The sequence below is a fragment of the Oryctolagus cuniculus genome, chromosome 8, assembly GCF_051225735.1.
Source record: "Oryctolagus cuniculus isolate XC-2025 breed Fujian yellow rabbit chromosome 8, ASM5122573v1, whole genome shotgun sequence".
NCBI lineage: Eukaryota > Metazoa > Chordata > Mammalia > Lagomorpha > Leporidae > Oryctolagus > Oryctolagus cuniculus.
In genome coordinates, this window is record NC_142874.1 from 37,095,792 (window position 1) to 37,112,848 (window position 17,057).

General features: G+C 40.5%; 1 pseudogene; it reads left to right on the top strand.

The window, feature by feature from the left end:
* The window catches only part of LOC100347917 (actin, cytoplasmic 2-like), a 101,939-nt pseudogene that overhangs the window by 34,281 nt on the left and 50,601 nt on the right, over positions 1-17,057 (top strand).

The window sequence follows — 17,057 nt, forward strand, 5'->3', positions numbered from 1 at the left end:
TGTTTTTAAGGTTTCCAGACCACCTGAAATCTTTGCTCAGAAACATTAACAAGTCCTTAAAGTGACGTGAAGATACGTGGCAGTTGCTGTGGTTTCCAACCTCTCACTTTTATGTGATTGTTTGAAGCTGTGTCCCAGTGACTCTTTAAAAGTTATATTCTGTCTCATTTCCACTTTCTTTACAATAGCTGCCATCACATATTGCTTTCATCTACACCATGCATGTGGTGAACTGTTTTTATGGACTATCCAGGCTGCACACTGTCACAGCATTCTTTTACCTGGGCAGTTTGACAACTATGAAGAGAGTGGAATTCCAAAGGGTAAGAGGACCTTGGGAAGCTTCCCACAGTGTTTTGAACGAATGTGATATCAAGATCTAGGCCTAATTCACGGTCATTAAAGGGATTGTGTCTTAAGTCCCATGTGGTCTGAAGAGATTTCCCACTAAATACAATAGATAACCATTATGGGGAAAATACATTATTGAATTGGCAAGCATTATTGTGTGTGTATGTGTTTGTGAGTGAGTTATTTAACTTCACATATATTAATCTATGTATAGGCTGTGCACATGTATAAATAAATTAAATATATATATATATAGATACAGATGTAGATATAGATAGAGGATTTGGGAGAGAGAAAGAAATGGAGACAGAGGGAGAGAGAAGCTGAGAGAAACATTTCTGGATAGTTTGAGGATGCTTCTACACAACTGTCATATTCCAAAAGATTGCTTTTTGTAATAAAAAATGTACAATTTTCCAGTGAATAGTATCATAGAATAGCAAGAAATTTTAGCATTCTATATTAATTTCAGTTACAAATTTAATAATTTAATGTTAAAAAAGTTTTAGCTATCATCTTTTAGTGAACACCTAATATTACATTCCAATACTATGTAATGGTAATATATCATTTCCAACATTCTACAGTGATCTTGCTCAGACTAATTAAGTTACCCATAACACCCTGTAATTTAAGATCAGCATATATGCTCAGTGCAAATTTATTGATGTGAGACTATTTATTTAAAAAATAAAGTTGAAGATTCCAAAAAATTCCATGATAAATTTCAGTCTCTTGGAAAAAATTTGGGCAAGATTTTATCTGATGCCAAATGTTTGAAAGCAATAATGCCTTGTCAGGAATTCATTATCTTTAGTAAAGAGGTAGATTTCCAAATAAATAAAAATAAACTATGTCAAGCTCAAAGGGACCATTCATTATCTTTAGTAAAGAGGTAGATTTCCAAATAAATAAAAATAAACTATGTCAAGCTCAAAGGGACCTTGTGGGTAGTTTTGTGTGAGGTAATTCCAAGATTCTGTCCAAGATTTAACAAAGCAAGTGAAGATAATCTTTCATCAGGGTGTGAGAATTGAAGCTCAAGGATTATATTTTGGGAAAAAAAAGTGTAGCCTTTATATTTCTCTTCGTTTCTTCTAGACTTACTTCAATAATGAGATTCTACATTTTTCTGAGGTTGAGTTTATTTATAGTGATGTTTCTGAGAAGAACTAGAGACCAAATGCTCAGTAAATTTGTTGGTATAGATTGAAATTGAGAACAGGAAGTATGTGTATATTTTAATATTTTGATTGTTGATTAATGTATTAAGTGTCTTTTGGAAAGGGTTAAATGCACATATATATTTCAGAGAACAGCGATCTTTGGGAATTAGATCATCTTGGAAATTTGCAAAGACAAAAGAGGATGAACCATCAGGGGAGTTAGGATAGTTCCTTTGGTAAAATATTTTTTTAGCATCCCAGTCATATTACCAACTACCCTACCATGAGAAAATAATTTTAATATAAAGCATTCTTAAGGAATGAAAACATTTCCAATATGGTGAATATGTCATTGAATTCCCAGTAGGGCTTAGAATAATAGCCATTCTTTTTCTGCTGTGAATTTTCACTTAATCGGTTTTAGATTATCAATCACAACACCTACTTTGCTGCCATAGATTCAGTCTCTTCTGACTGAATTCTGGACCCATCTTTCTTGACCTGATGACTATCCAGCTCAGGCATATCATCCAAGCAAGACTTTTTTGGGGGAAATGTTATCTATACCAAGAGGTAAAGGGTCTCCTGAAATCATGGATGCTGAGTATCATAGAAAACTACAGCTCTCTAGTTCCATTCTTACCCTTCATTGACAGAACCTCGAGAGAAATAAACAATGCAAAAAAAAAAATAAAGACAAACACAAAAGAGTGAGAGATTCCTAATACCATCATTCAAAATTCTGGATCCAGTTATACAGAAGGACTTATAAGGACTTGAATTTACCAAGACAGACATCCAATAAATCATCTTTTTGCTTAGACTAGCTGATCAGGGTATTTTCCATCAAGAAATGCTCACTAATACAGATATTTTGTCTTAAATAACTAACTAAACACTTGCTTATAATCAAAGAGTATGAATGACTACAAAAGTGGTAAAAGTCAGAGGGGGGCATTTTGGAGCATGAATTATTATTGGGGAGAACATTTTTGAGAGATCGCTGAATTGGGAATTTTGAAGAAATTAGGGTAGAATCCGGAGAAACACAGAAGACTCAGGGTGTGAGACGGTAAGGGAGCAGTACACAAGATGGGACGGGTGAAAATCAAACTTTGTTATTATCAAAATCTTGCTAGAATGAGCCCCAGAGACATCTTATGTGTTTTGATCCTACTGCATTTTAGATACTTATTAATTTGTAAATGAGGGCTCTCATAGTTTGTGCATTTAGATTTTATACTTTGAATTCTGACAATAAAAATTTAAAACAAAACAAAACCTGGACTATAATATTGTATTCCAAAATGTTACTTGAATTTAAAAATTAAACAGTCTTGGAACAGATATTTGGCTTAGAGGATGAGAATCCACTTAGGATCCCTGCTTCCCATACTGGAGCACCTAGGATCATGTCCTGGCTCTGCTAATGGTTCAGGTTTCTGCTAATGTGCACCCTGGAAGGCAGCAGGTGCCAGCTCAAGTTCTCAGGTCTCTGACACCCACATGGGAGAGTCAGACTGAGTTTCTGGCTCTGGGCTCAACCTGACTCAGCCCTGCATATTGTGAGAATTTGAGGAGTGAAACCAGTGGATAAGAGATCTCTGTCAAATAAATAAAGAGATAAAAATTTACATTTAAAAAAAGTAGTTGGGCTCGCTTACTTACACTCTCTTACTCCCTCACCTTTTCCCCACAGCCTGACAATAATCCCTTCCTCTAATTCTGGTGTCTGGTGTGTTTTGTGGCGATCTTGCATTGGTGCCATGACTTAGATCCATGCTTACCCTGTGACCTTGCTCTCCCTTCGGGGATCTTTGAGCTGCTTTGGGGTCCTGGATTTCTGCCAGTCACAAAACATACCCCTGGACCTCCTTCCAGGCCATGAACATTCCGTGATCTCCACCCACACACTGGTCTCTCAAATTCCTGAGGTTTCTGATGATATAGCAATGGGTAATCAGTATTCATTATAGCCCATAAGGTAGATTTTGCAATATCTGGATTAATGTGGTTGATTTATAGCTAGAATTTTGTAAAAGGAATAGAATTCCATATGAATGCAATTTTGACCTTAATTCAGATAGAGGTACCAGCATCCTCAGTCATCCAGGTGTGATTGCTAAATGTAAATTGGGTAAAGTAAATGAGATAAATGTGTTTAAATGTAAACTTTGGTACTCTTAGCACCTTATATTCTATAGAAAAACTACTTGGGTTTGTTAAAAATTATATTTTCATAAATAGTACATGAAAAATAGTTCAACACTGCTTAAAAGCAACTAAGGCTAAAATTTAATATGTTACCTTATTTAGAAAATGTTGTCTTAATTTGGAGATTTTTATCAGGTTACTTCAAAATGTAAATCAAAGAGTCAGCAGATTGGAAAAGGTCACAAGTATAAAAATGTGTTCTTAGTAAGAAAGTTTAAGAAGGAAAGAATTTTTTTTTTTGAATAAAGAATGACATGGTTTATAAGAATTACTTTATCCTGATGGTTAGTTGACTCTAGACTGGAATGAAAATGATAGGAAGCTTCAAGTAAGTTGAAGAAACTGTGTGGAAGTCAGAGAAGGTTATGAAAGAGAAATTTTTGGATACAAAAGCTATTAATCTATTTTTCTTTGACATAGAATCTGATCTTCTGTTAAAGCACTGAGTTAAAGTAATCTATTACATTATCTTAATGTCTCTGTTAGGTTCTAATTGTTTAAAAACAACTTAATTTTAAAGGAGTTATGATTTGTTTGAATATATACTCATTCTAAAACATTTGGGCAATCATCTTGTAACAATGATCAAATCTGATCTATATTATGTCATGATGTTAATGGATCTTATTTCTTTTTTTTTTATCTTTTATTTAATGGATATAAATTTCCAAAGTATGACTTATGGATTACAATGGCTTCCCCCCCATACCGTCCCTCCCACCCACAACCCTCCCCTTTACCACTCCCTCTCCCCTTCCATTCACATCAAGATTCATTTTCGATTACCTTAATATACAGATCAGCTTAGTATACATTAAGTAAGGATTTCAACAGTTTGCTCCCACACAGAAACATAAAGTGAAAAATAATAGATGATTTTTTTTAAATGATGATGAAATTAGATCAGACCTATTGTCATGTTTAATCCCAGTGGGAGTCAAGTTGGGAATTGATAATTTCTTTTTTTTTTTTTTTTTTTTTTTTACAGAAGATCAGTTTAGTATACATTAAGTAAAGATTTCAACCGTTTGCATCCCCATAGAAACACAAAGTGAAATATACTGTTTGAGTACTCGTTATAGCATTAAATCTCAATGTACAGCACATTTAGGACAGAGATCCTACATGAGGAGTAAGTGCACAGTGACTCCTGTTGTTGACTTTACCAATTGACACTCCTGTTTATGGCATCAGTAATATCCCTATGCACCAGTCATGAGTTTCCAAGGCTATGGAAGGCCCTTGAGTTCTCCGACTCTTATCTTGTTTAGACAAGGTCATAGTCAAAGTGGAGGTTCTCTCCTCCCTTCAGAGAAAGGTACCCCCTTCTTTGAAGACCTGTTCTTTCCACTGGGATCTCACTCACAGAGATCTTTTTGCCAGAGTGTCTTGGCTTTCCATGAATAAAATACTCTCGTGGGCTTTTCAGCCAGATCCGAGTGCCTTTAGGGCTGATTCTGAGGCCAGAGTGCTATTTAGGACATCCACCATTCTATGAGTCTGCTGAGTATCTCACTTCCCATGTTGGACCACTCTCCCCTTTATTTAATCTATCGGTTAGTGTTAGCAGGTACTAGACTTGTTTATGTGCTCCCTTTGACTCTTAGTCCTTTCATTATGATCAATTGTGAACTGAAATTGATCACTTGGACTAGTGAGATGGCATTGGTACATGCCACCTTGATGGGATTAAATTGGAGTCCCCTGGTATGTTTCTAACTCTACCATTTGGGGCAAGTCAGCTTGAGCATGTCCCAAATTATACATCTCTTCCCTCTCTTATTCCCACTCTTATGTTTAACAGGGATCACATTTCAGTTAATTTTCAACACTTAAGAATAACTGTGTGATAATTGCAGAATTAAACCAGTCATATTAAGTAGAACAGACAAAAAAAACTACTAAGAGGGATAATGTATTAAGTTGTTCATTAACAGTCAGGGTATGCTGATCAAGTCACCATTTCCCATAGTGTCCATTTCACTTCAACAGGTTTCCTTTTTGGTGTTCAGTCAGTTGTCACCGATCAGGGAGAACATATGGTATTTGTCCCTTTGGGACTGGCTTACTTCACTCAGCATGCTGTGTTCCAGATTCCTCCATTTTGTTGCAAATGACTGGATTTCGTTGTTTCTTACTGCAGTAGGTTGTTGATTTTTGTGCATTGATTTTATATCCTGCCACTTTGCCAAACTCCTCTATATTTTCCAATAGTGTTTTAGTAGAGTTCTTTGGATCCTTTAAGTAAAGAATCATATCGTCTGCAAAGAGGGATAGTTTGACTTCTTCCTTCTCAATTTGTATTCCTTTAATTTCTTTTTCTTGTCTGATGGCTCTGGCTAAAACTTCCATAACTATGTTAAATAGCAGTGGTGAGAGTAGGCATCCCTGCCTGGTGCCAGATTTCAGTGGAAATGCTTCCAACTTTTCCCCATTCAATAGGATGCTGGCTGTGGGTTTTTTATAAATTGCTTTGATTATATTGAGGAATGTTCCTTCTATACCCAATTTGCTTAGAGTTTTCATCATGAAAGGGTGTTGAATTTTATCAAATGCTTTCTCTGCATCAATTGAGATAATCATATGGTTTTTCTTTTGCAGTCTGTTAATGTGGTGAATCACATTGATTGATTTGCGAATGTTGAACCATCCCTGCATACCAGGGATGAATCCCACTTGGTCTGGGTGCATGATTTTCCTGATGTGTTGTTGTACTCTATTGGCCAGAATTTTATTGAGGATTTTTGCATCTATGTTCATCAGGGATATTGGTCCGTAATTTTCTTTCAGTGCTGCATCTTTCTCTGGCTTAGGGATTAAGGTGATGCTGGCTTCATAGAAAGAATTTGGGAGGATTCCCTCTTTTTCGATTGTTCTGAATAGTTTGAGAAGAAATGGGATTAGTTCTTCTTTAAATGTCTGGTAGAATTCAGCAGTGAATCCATCTGGTCCTGGGCTTTTCTTTGTTGGGAGGGCCTTAATTACTGTTTCAATTTCTGTTTCAGTTATGGGTCTATTTAGGTTTTCTATGTCTTCATGGTTCAATTTTGGTAGATTGCATGTGTCCAGGAATCTATCCATTTCTGATAGGTTTCCCTGTTTGCTGGCATACAAGTCCTTGTAGTAATTTCTGATGATTCTTTTTATTTCTGTGGTGTCTGTTGTTACGTTTCCTTTTTCATCTCTGATTTTATTGATTTGGGTCTTTTCTCTTCTTTTTTTAGTTAGTTGGGCCAATGGGGTGTCAATTTTGTTTATTTTTTCAAAAAACCAGCTTCTCGCGTGGCTGATTTTTTGTAGTGTTTTTTTTGGATTCAATCCTGTTAATTTCTTCTCTGGTTTTAATTATTTCTCTTCTCCTACTAGATTTGGGTTTGGTTTGCTGCAGTTTTTCTAGGTCCTTGAGATGCGCTGAAAGCTCATTTATTTGGTACCTTTCCAATTTCTTGATATAGGCACCTATTGCTATAAATTTGCCTCTCAATACTGCTTTTGCTGTATCCCATAAGTTTTGATATGTTGTGTTGTTGTCTTCATTTACTTCCAGAAAGTTTTTGATTTCTCTTTTGATTTCTTGAATGACCCAGTGTTCATTCAGGAGCATGTTGTTCAGTCTCCATGTGTTTGCATACTTTCTGGGGTTTCCTGAGTTGCTAATTTCCAGCTTCATTCTGCTGTGGTCTGAGAAGCTGCATGGTATGATTCTAATTCTTTTAAATTTGCTGAGACTTGCTTTATGGCCTAGTATGTGATCAATCCTAGAGAAGGTTCCATGCACTGCTGAGAAGAATGTGAAGTCTGTAGATGTAGGGTTGAAAGTTCTGTAGATATCTGTTAGATCCATTTGGGCAATAGTGTCAATTAAATCTGCTGTTTCCTTGTTGATCTTCTGTCCTATTGATCTGTCTATTTCTGAGAGTGGAGTATTGAAGTCCCCCAGTACTATTGTATTGGAATCTAAATCTCCCTTTAAGTCCCTTAACATATCTTTTAAATAGACCGGTGCCCTGTAATTAGGTGCATATACATTTATAATAGTTACATCTTCCTGTTGAATTGAACCCTTAATCATTATATAGTGTCCCTCTTTGTCTCTCTTAACAGTTTTTGTATTAAAGTTTATTTTGTCTGATATTAATATGGCTACACCTGCTTTTTTTTGGTTTCTGTTGGCATGGAATATCTTTTTCCAACCTTTCACTTTCAGTCTGCCTGCCTCTTTGTTAGAGAGATGTGTTTCTTGTAGGCAACAAATAGTTGGGTTGTGTTCTGTGAGCCAGTCAGCCAAACGGTGTCTTTTAACTGAAGAATTCAGACCATTAATGTTCAATGTGACTATTGATACATAGTGACTTTGCCCTGCCATTTTCCCGGAAATATTTTCTAGTATATGCTTTGAGCTTCCCATGCTCTTTTACTGGTAGGTGTTCTTCCTTTCCCTTCTTTCATATTGATGGCCATGTTTCTGTGTTTCTGAGTGTAGCACATCTTTAAGTATCTTTTGCAGGGCCGGACGAGTGGCCACAAAGTCTTTCAATTTCTGTTTGCTATGAAAGGTCTTTATTTCACCTTCATTCACAAATGAGAGCTTGGCAGGATATAATATTCTGGGCTGGCAATTTTTCTCTCTTAGCACCTGTGCTATGTCTCGCCATTCCCTCCTAGCCTGTAGTGTTTCTGATGAGAAGTCAGCTGTGAGTCTGATTGGAGATCCTCTGAGAGTAATCTGACGTTTCTCTCTTGCACATTTTAGGATCTTTTCTTTCTGTGTCACTGTGGTAAGTTTAATTACCACGTGTCGTGGTGAGGATCTCTTTTGGTCATGTTTATTGAGGGTTCTATGAGCTTCCTGTACTAGGATGTCTCTGTCCTTCTCCAAACCCAGAAAGTTCTCTGCAAGTATCTCACTAAAAAGGCCTTCTAATCCTTTCTCTCTCTCCATGCCTTCAGGGACTCCTAGAACCCGAATGCTGGGTTTTTTAATAGTATCCTGTAGATTCCCAACAATATTTTTTAGATTTCTAATTTCCTCTTCTTTTCTGTGGTTTGACTGTATGTTTTCCTGTGCTCTATCTTCTAAGTCCGATATTCTCTCTTCTGCTTCACCCATTCTGTTTTTAAGGCTTTCTAATGTGTTTGTCATTTGATCTATTGAGCTCTTCATTTCATTTTGATTTCTCTTCACTATCACACTTTCCTGTTCTACTAGTTTCTGAGTTTCATTTTGATTCTTCCTTAAAATTTCATTTTCACAAGAGAGATTTTCAATCTTGTCCAATAAGGATTTCTGTAGTTCAAGGATTTGCTTTTGAAAACTTCTAAATGTTCTTATCATAAATTTTTTGAAATCCGTATCTTGCATTTCTTCTATCTCATCATCTTCATAATCTTGGTTTGGGGTGTTTTGTTTATTTGGAGGCATCATAGTGTCATTGTTGATCTTGTTCCCTCGATTTCTGTGTTTATTACTTGGCATAGTTAATTCTTCTTGCGTCACTGTGCGTTTTTTTTTTTTTTTTTATTTTATACTATGTCCGTGTTAAGTGGACTGCCTGCTGTTGGAGGAGCCTTGGAGGCCTGAGATGGGTGCGGGCTGAGAGCTCTGCTTGGTTCTTCCTGGTTAAGGGTGTGCAAAGGTGACACCCTCAGGTTTTGCGTGGTAAATCTCTCTCTTTTTATTTATTTATTTATTTTATTTATTCAGGGGGTAAGTAACACCGCACGGCACGGCTGTGCAGAATTGATGGTATTTAGCTTCCAGTCTCTGGCTTCTACCCCCAGAGTCCCTTTAGGCTCCTCTGGACTCCCACTGGGTTGCCTAGGCTACTGAATTGTAGTGACTCAGTTCCTTAGCTCTCCCCCGTTGATATGTAAATCCAGAGAGGGGGCCTGCTCTTTGTCTCTTGGGAATTCTTCAAGCCTTGCAGCCTTGCAACCTTTGTAAGGTTAGGGGCAAGAGAAACCCCCCGAAGCTTTTTTTTTCCTTCTTTCCGGTAGTGAGTTTGCTGCACTTTCCGGCCCCCCTCTAGATTCTGACCCCCGTTTCCCCACCAATGTCTCAGGTTATTGAGCTCACCTCCCCTTCCAGCGCCGATGTGTGGACTCGGAGCCCTGGACGTCCCAAGTCTCCCCGCTGTTGTCTGTGTGGCATGCACTCCCCTTTGAGCACTGGCGCGCAGACCCTGTGGCTTCAGCAGCTCGGTCCCGCGGCTCGGCTTCCGCGGGGTGGGCGACCTTGTTCTCCCAGTAGGTCCTCCGATTCACAGCCACTCAATCCAGAAGAGGTTCCTCTGCAATATTTTCCTGGTTCTTTTTTCTGAGGCTACCGTAACTCCCCTTTTATTAAACTAAATTTTCCCGGACTATCGGTGCGCGCCCTCACTATTCCGCCATCTTGGCTCCGCTGGATCTTATTTCAACCAGAGATTTTAAGCCTTCTTGGCATCCTTGATAGGTATTCAAAAAATCAAAGTTTCAAATTCTTTGGACTTTGATATTTCTAGTTGAGCCCCTGGATACATCAAAGGATATATGTCTGTCATCTTGTAGAGACACCAACTAATCAGGCTATTTGGATTATATTACAGGTACTGTCAAGATATGAAGTGGTGCTAAATTTTAGGGTTTGATAATGTAAGATACTACTTAAACAAATGTTCAAAAGTTAAAAAGTCTAATTATCTTTTGTTACCACATATGATGGTTACCTTAATGAGAAAGGCCCAAGGCTTAAAAGGGTTAAATGTTTTATAAAATTCTACAGGTACTTTTGAAAATACTGTGTGGAGCAAGCAAGTACCTATTGTTGGTTAAGGAATTTAATTGTAGATGAGGTTATTTAAAGTCTTTTGTCATCCACAGTTTTGTATAACAGATTTGCTGCTCATAAGACTAAACATTGTTGGTTCTGTGTTTAACTGTGTCCTCCTATAGGTTCTCATGGGCTTTTTCTAGTGACTTCTGTTGTATTCAGTACTTTGGGATGGCTCTGTAAGCAGATTAAGCCAATAATGCACTACAAGTTCCAACTGAGAGAAAGTATGGTTAATCGAGGTTACTAAGAGCAAAAAGTAATTTGAATCAATTGCTAATTTAAAAAACAGCTAAAGATTTTAAGAAGCTATTACTGAAACTACTTTATTGTTCTATCTTGTATATTATGTTATATATGTATATATATATTGTATGTCTACATGGGAAAATTTATTAAGAACTCTATTTTAATTGGCTTATAGGTAAAAGATTGCTCATAAATTTAAACTGCTAGAGTGATTACAGAAACATTTTGATTTACGTGACCTGAATCTCTGTATCAGATGTTTTAAATTTGTTGGTATAAAGAAACTAAAGCTGGTGCCATGGTTCACTAGGCTAATCCTCAACTTTGCAGCACCGGCACACCGGGTTCTAGTCCCGGTCGGGGCACCGGATTCTGTCCCGGTTGCCCCTCTTCCAGGCCAGCTCTCTGCTGTGGCCCGGGAGTGCAGTGGAGGAAGGCCCAAGTGCTTGGGCCCTGCACCCCATGGGAGACCAGGGTAAGTACCTGGCTTCTGCCATCGGATCAGCATTGTGCACCGGACTAGAACCCGGGGTGCCGGTACCGCAAGGCGGAGGATTAGCCTAGTGAGCCGCGGCGCCGGCCCCCAAATGCATGTATTCTTAAAATTTGTAGAAGACATTGGACCTTCCAGTAAATGTTTTCATAAGTTGTTATTTAACGGTTGAAATTGCTTGCTAAGTTTTCATTTGATATTTTTATTATCAGTAAGCGATCTGGGAAGCCTGACTTTTTCCCTCACTTCTCTTTTCTCTTCAAGATGGGAAACTGACTCTATACTGAAAGACTCTCCAGAATGTACAGTTTGATTTTTAGATCTTACAAAAGGGATGGCTAATGTTTTCTTTTTTTTTTAAAGATTTTATTTATTTATTTGAGAGGCAGAGTTACAGACAGTGAGAGAGAGAGACAGAGAGAAAGGTCTTCCCTCTGCTGGTTCACTCTCCAGATGGCTGCAACAGCCGAAGCTGCACTGTTCTGAAGCCAAGAGCCATGTGCTTCTTCCTGGTCTCCCACGTGGGTGCAGGGGCCCAAGGACATGGACCATCCACCACTGCCTACCCAGGCCATAGCAGAGAGCTGGATTGGAAGGCGGGCTGCCGGGACTAGAACTGGTGCCCATATAGGATGCCGGTGCCACAGGTGGAGGATTAACCTACTGTGCCACGAGGCCGGCCCAGCTAACATTTTCTGTAATAATAGCATAACCAAAAGGAGAGCTTAGATTATGATTTCACAGCTAGATTTACATGGGCACAGAAACAGGCAAAACCTCCCTTTCAGACCAACAAAGGTAGAGAAAGTTTTAAAGTGAGGACATAGCTTTCCTCATAAGCATTGTGTACCTCACAGAAAAACCACTATCAGAACATGCCTGTGACTATGACTTCTAGTTTAGGCCACCGAAGATTATAGATGGGACTTGAGCACCCCCTTGACTTGCATCCTCTGGTCTGCTTTAATAAAAGCCAGGAGGAAAAGAAAGCTAGGCATCAGAAGCAATGTAAAGTTAGGTGGCAGGCCAATTAATGGCTGCTTTGTGCAGTGATCTGCCCTCAAGGAGACCCACCAGGCCAGTCCACTGCTTATGAACCGCCCTGGCAGCTCTGCCAGGGTCACTGGAAATGGAACTGCCCTGGAGTCAAAGGACTTCAGGTCAGAGCCACAGATCTTGTTGGTGCTAAGCTGAAAAGCCCTCCACTCGGCCCAGCTTCCAAAGCAACCACTGTCGCTGAGGGGATGGCCAAGTAGGGTCAGCAACATTGCAGGTAGAACTGTAAATTTCCTGTTAGAGATGCCACCTGCCTTTACCTGGCCAGCTCTCCTCCCAGGCCAGCTAGGTAATGGAAGTCAACAGGTGCCTTCCCCAAGGAGGTTCATACCTCCCTTAGGTTGTACCCCATGTGAAGAGATAGATAAGTCTGGGCCTCATAACTTACAAGGCCTTAAAGCCCACCAGATTATTATCAAGACCTTCTGTCAGTTTCTATTTGCCTCTCAATTGGAAAACTTAGCAGCTCTGTTATGTCCTCTAATAATGACTCTGTCCTTTGTTCTAGACCCTGTCTAGCCCACTTAGGACCTCATTCCTTTGTAATCATAGCCTCTACCCTAACATCAATGACTCTACTCCCGACCCGTGTGTATTGATGGTCCTCTACCCCACTTAATCTTGTATGATTGTTCAGAATTTTCTCTACAGACAAACCCCTCTACCCACAAGAGCTGAGTGGCCTTTCTCCAAGTCTTGGTTGGAATCAGCTTAGCAGTCTCTCTCCCTTCAGTAGTGATTTCAGGAACAGCTTTGGGCCACAGTGCTATCTCCACCAATCTACTCCAAAACAACTCCAAATTACAAGAGGAGGTCACTAAGTCCTTTGAGCCCTCAGTTGATGCCATCTGAGGTCTCCAAAGCCATATTATCTCACTAACAGGTGTGGTACATGGGGCAGATGGGCCTTAACTGTGTTGTTATTATGTTAATCAATCAGGCCAGGCAAAAACCACATCCATCAAAGTCTTCACGAGAGTCAGAGACACCCCCCCACACACACACACCATTTCCTCTCTTCTATGAAATCCTCTCATTACTTGGTTAATGCCACTTTTAGGATCATTGACTGCTATTCTCATCCTTTTATACTACTGTCTGTTTAAGTGTTTACAGAAGGTGATAATGGACCAAACCAAAGCCTTCACCAACCAAGCAGTCAACCAAGTGCTGCTACAGGGATATAATCGGCTCCCCACCCAGGAGACAACAGCTGGAGACTCGCCCCTGTCATCAGGAAGAAGCGCTAAAGACAGATCATCATCCCTCCACCCCTCCTGGACTTTTAGGGGTGATGTAATCTTTCTATAACACTTGTTGTACGAAAAAAAAAGTGGGGGGGGATGTTAGTAAAATGGCTCAGTCTTAGCTCCACCCTGGGCACCATCACAAGCTCTAGACCTCCCTCCACACCCCTATCGCTGTTGCTGGAAGCCAGGTGACCACATGGCCCAAGCATAGGTGTAAGTTCCATGTGACCCTAATGGGATTCAATGCTCCTACTTCCCTGCCTGCCCCCCAACAATGAGCTTCCCCACCCAACAATAAACCTTTCCTCTAAAAAAGAATGTAGTTGAGTAAGTTGTATTGGTGTTGCTATTTAATAAAGTAGAAACTTTAGTAATGCAATCAAACCTTTCTGATAATTTTCTTACATTGGAAGACATGTTTAAATGATAAATGTCCTTGAAAAGAAGGTATTATGCATATTTTTGAATAGTTCAGATACAGCCTAATTTCAGCAATGAAAGGATTTAATGTTATGGCCATATAAATTGTCACCATTACCATAAAATATTCTGAAGCCAATTTTAAATCAGTCGCATCTGCTAAGGAAAAAAAAAAAGCTACCTCTTCATTTCTTTCCCCCAAATTACTTAGTGAAAATCATAAAGTTTATTGTTTTATTGTAATTATAATAAATTCCAATGAAATGTTTGTAGCTGTACGAAATCTACCATTTTTATTGTGTTCTATGTCTGGGGCTTCCAATTGGCTAAAATTGAGGAGAGCATATATTTCCTAAAGTGCTGATAAATAGTCAGACGGAAGCAAGGGCTGCGACTTCATGGGGAGTATTACCATTGGTGGGATAACTAACCATGAGGGAGTACAAGATAATTAAACCAGAGTTAAGAGCAACAGAGTTGAATTTCAGAGGGTCACCATGGATATCTTGTTCTCAGCCACTTTTTCTGATTTTCCTCATTTGAACAGGTCAACAGTCATTAAAGTTTTTCACAATACTTGAGACAAATCATTGCATTCACTTGTTGGTGAGGTTTAAATGTAATCCACATATTTTAGTTTTAGTATTGAAAGCATTCAGCTTCCATTATCTTTTTTTTAAAAGTTGAAATAGTCTGGAAATCATTAAGTGCCAAATGCTTTCATCAGGCCCATAAACAAATGGACAGTTCCATGGTAAATGCAGTTACTTCTCAGAAAGTTTCAACAAAAACACATTTTCACTCATTTAAAGCTAAAGGGAATAAATCTAGAGGTCTTTTAAGAAAGGCACACTTTAGACCCTAGGAAGCTGACACAGTGCTGGATTTCACAGAGAAAGATCACAAAAGCTATCCTGCAGGCTCAGTAAATTCTGAAGGTTCATGGAAGTTTTGACATGTATCTCAGTACTGGAGCAATTTCTCTTTGTCTCACCATTTATCTCTTAACCTAGCAACCTGGATGAAATATGAGGACAGAGAATAAGCTTTGAAGAATCAACCCAATTTTAATCAAAGTGGACAACATTGAGGTCAGGTTATTATCTAAGGGAAAAGCCAAACTGTTATATCATAGTTTCTCAATGTCTTAAGACTTCAGAATTATTTTTCTTTCTGGTAAATATAGTTACACTGTGTATTTATGCCTTGGTCTATTATATATTTTGATAATTCCTGGGCATTTAATAGACAAACTGGTGTACTTAAAACATGCACACATACTCACACTTACTCACACACACTCACACACACCCCTAAACTGTGGGGAGCAACCCGGACTAGACTGAGTTACTGGAATTAAGACTTATTTTATGCATCTGCTCTCCCACAATATGGCGCTGGGAGAGAAGAAAACAGCTTCTACACAGCTGCCTCCAGTTCAGCCAATGGACTGTAGGACTTGCTCCTGATTGGAGGAGAGCAGTGTGCTCGGCGTGTGGGCAGCCGAGTTGGGATTGGCGGAGGAGGACTATAAAGGAGGAGAGAGACGGCATGCACCAGGAACATCTAAGGGGAACATCTAAGGGAACACCTGTGCAGCCCCCGAGAGAGCCGGCCGGCGGTGTGCCGCTCCCCTGCGGAAGTGGGGAATGTGGCCAGGGGGAACTGCCCTTCCACGGAGGTGGAAGGGATAGTAGCCAACCCGGGAAGAACCAGCAGCAAACCCGGGGAGGGCCGAGCAGACAAAAGAACAGCGCAGGGTCCTGTGTCGTTCCTCCACGAAGACGGGGAGCGACATAATGGTGCCGTGACTCGGATATGAAGCCTAGGCAGGGTTTAGTGTTGCTCCTCCATGAAGAGGGGGAGCGACACTAAACCTTACCTAATGATTGCTGAGACCTCATCTAGCTTGTGAGCACAGTGCCTCTCCCTAACTGATCCTCATCATCCACACCTTTTGTGCCCCTCTTTGACAATGGCTCTGGCATATGCAAGGTGGGCATGCAGACAAGGATGCCCCAAACCCGTCTTAGCCTCCATCGTGGGGGCGCCCATGGTACCAGGATGTGATGGTGGACATGGGTCAGAAGGACTCCTACGTGGGCCACGAGGCCCAGAACAAGGAGGCATCCTGACCCTGAGGTCCCCCATGGAGCATGGCATCCTCAACAACAGTGATGCCATGGAGACCAGCTGGTACCACACCCTGTACAAGCTTTGCATGGCCCCCAAGGAATCCCACGTGCTGCTGATGGAGAACCCCCCCAAAGCCCAAGGTCAACCATGAAAGGATGACCCAGACCTTCAACATCCCGGTCATATGCACGTGGCCTTCCAGGTTGTGCTGTCCCTGTACACCTCTATATTCCCCTGGCATCATGATGGACTCCAGCAACGTGGTCCCCCACACTATGCCCACCTACCAGGGGTACACCCTCCACCATGCCGTCTTGTTTCTCTTGGACCTAGCTGGTCATGCATGACCTTCCCTCATGGAGATCCACACTCAGGATGGCTACAGCTTCATCACCATGGTTGAGAGGGAGGTAGTGCCTGACATCAAGGAGAAGTTGTGCTATGGGACCCTGGACGTCAAGCAGGAGCTGGCCACTGCCGCATCCTTCTCATCCCCCTCCCTGGAGAAGATCCATGTGCTTCCCAGCAGCCAGGTGCTAGTCACTGGCCCTGAGAGGTTCTGCAGCTCGGCAGCTCCACCCTGGCCTCGCTGTCCGCTTTCCAGCAGATGTGGGTTAGCAAGCAGGAGTAGGAGGAGTCTGGCCCCTCTCCATCGTCCGCTGCAAATGCTTCTGGGTTGACTGTTCACTTAGTGGTGTGACACTCTTTCTCGATAAACCCTAACTTGGGCAGAAAACGAGATGGGATTGTCATGGAAAGCTGAGGGTGACAGCAGTTGGTGGGAGCGAGTATCCTTAAAGTTCTACAGTGTGATGGAGGACTTGGTACATTGTTTAAAATAGTCATTCCAAATATCATGAGGTGCCATATGACTGGGAGCCCCTTACCTGCCAAAGGCAGCCCCACTTCTA